Consider the following 2,224-nt stretch of genomic DNA (forward strand, 5'->3'; position numbering starts at 1 on the left):
GGGAAGGAGTCCTGGAGCCCTTCAGCAGCTGGGGCAGTAGCAGCAGAAGGCCTCCTCTGCTGCCCTCCAGAGCAAGCCAGCACAGCTCACTGTCCCAGTCAGCAGAGCCCTGGCCCTCCCTGCCTCTGCCTTTGCCTAGCAGAACCCCAGCAGCAGGACCATTTCATTGTGTCTTGGCAGCGGGGATCTCCTGTGCTCAGCTCAGGGATATCTCTGAAGCTGCGGGATCCTACAGGGCTCCGAAGTCCTGCCTGGCAGCCCTGGGCGAGTGGGTGGGTAAGTTGGCACACTGGTCACCCCTTCTCTCTTTCCGCCTGAGTTCAATCTGTGCTGTCCGTGTCCAGGTGCTGGGCTTCCAGACCGACACGACCCCCATTCCTGCCTGCAGCCCTCTTGTCATGCTGCCCAAAGTGGAGACTGGCCTGATCGCATGGGGAACAGGGGCAGATGCCGGAAAACAAGCAAGTGTCTCAATTTAAAATGGTGAATTTCTCCATGATGAAGATCTCGAAGAACTATGTCCTGTTGTGGCGATAAAGTATCCGGGTACCATTATGGTCTCCTTACCTGTCAAAGCTACAAGGGTTTTTTTTAAGTGAACAGTCCAAATCAATAAAAGGTACACATGTATATAAAACCAGAACTGCCAGAACTGCCAAAACAAAGAGAAACCATAGTCCTTACTGTCGATTCCAAAAATGTCCAAGTGTTGGAATGAAGTTAGAAGCCGTAGGAGGTGAGCACATGCAAGGAGGCAGAAGTAAGATGGGACCGAGGTACAAGAGAGACAGGGCCCTAAAGCAACAGAAGAAAGCCCTCATCCCTCATCGGAGCTGATGGATTTAAGCTGGAATCCATGACTCAGGTGATGCAAGTGATGCCCTTGGACCTGACCATCCTCTCTGAAATTCAGAACATCCATTCTGCCTCCAAAGGCCTACCTCTGAACCTTGCTGCCTTGCCTCCCACAGACTATGACAGAAGTCCCTTTGTCACCTCTCCCATTAGCATGACAATGCTGCCTCCTGGCAGCCTGCAAGGTTTCAACCATATGGTCACTTTCCTAGCCTGGCCATCAAGTCTGAGTTCCCTGATCCCTACATCAGCTTGCCTGAGTCAGTGATGGACTACTCCTACATGGATGGTTACCAGATAAGCTCCTCAGGCAGCACACCATGCCTGATACTGGAACTTCTGAAGTGTGAACCAGATGAGCCTCAAATTCGAGTGAAAATCTCAGCTTACTCACAGCAAGAGCAGGGTAACTGAGGCAAGCATGAAAAGCTGAACACATTTGGGCTCATGTGCAAAATGGCAGACCAGACCCTCTTCTCCATTGTTGAGTGGGCCAGGAGTAGTGTCTTCTTCAGAGACCTGAAGGTTGATGACCAAATGAAGCTGCCTCAGAACTGCTGGAGTGAGCTCTTGATCCTTGATCACATTTACTGGCAAGTGGTACATGGGAAGGAAGGGTACCTCTTGCTGATTCCTGGGCAACAGGTTGACTACTCCAGCATAGCCTCACAAGCCCGAGTCACACTCACCAACCTCCTGAGTCATTCACAGTAGCTAGTCCTGAGACTTTGTTCCCTACAGTTTGACCATCCAGAGTTTGTATGTCTGAAGCTCCTAGTGCTGTTCAGCTTAGATGTCAAGAATCTTGAGAACTTCCAGCTGGTGGAAGGTGTCCAGGAACAGGTGAATGCTGCCTGGCAGGACTACATGGTTTGCAACTACCCCCAGCGAACAGAGAAGTTTGGACAGCTGCTTCTTCTACTCCCTGAAATCCAGGCACTCCGCATGCAGGTGGACGAGTACCTGTAAGGCAAGCATGTGAACCGGGATGTACACTGCAATAACCTTCTCATCCAGATGCTGCACGCAGAGAGAACCTGAGTGGCCACCCCTAGAAGCTTGCTCTAGGAACAGAGAGACTGGAGGGAGAGGAGGAGGAGGAAGAAAACAGAAGACTCTGAACTGCTTCAAGCAATGCTTGTTGCTGTAGCTACCACCACCCCTTTACCATGTCCAAGCAAGGGGCTGTGGATCGAAAAACACAGACAAAAGACAGCAGGTCATTCGTGCCAGGGGATGCTGAATGCCTTTATCGAAGAAGGGAGGCTTACAGCATAAAGGAGGAACCCCTGGAGGGCAGAAGTTCCCTAGTGAATGTTCTACATTCTTGATCTAAGCTGTTTACACCAAACACAGGATACACAAAGAA

The 2,224-nt window shown here is 50.9% G+C and overlaps 1 pseudogene; it reads left to right on the forward strand.

The window, feature by feature from the left end:
- The first annotated feature begins 352 nt into the window (after positions 1-352).
- On the forward strand, positions 353-1,896 carry LOC118576073 (annotated as a pseudogene).
- Positions 1,897-2,224: the final 328 nt, after the last annotated feature.

The sequence above is a fragment of the Onychomys torridus genome, unplaced genomic scaffold (assembly GCF_903995425.1).
Source record: "Onychomys torridus unplaced genomic scaffold, mOncTor1.1, whole genome shotgun sequence".
Classification (NCBI taxonomy): Eukaryota; Metazoa; Chordata; class Mammalia; order Rodentia; family Cricetidae; genus Onychomys; species Onychomys torridus.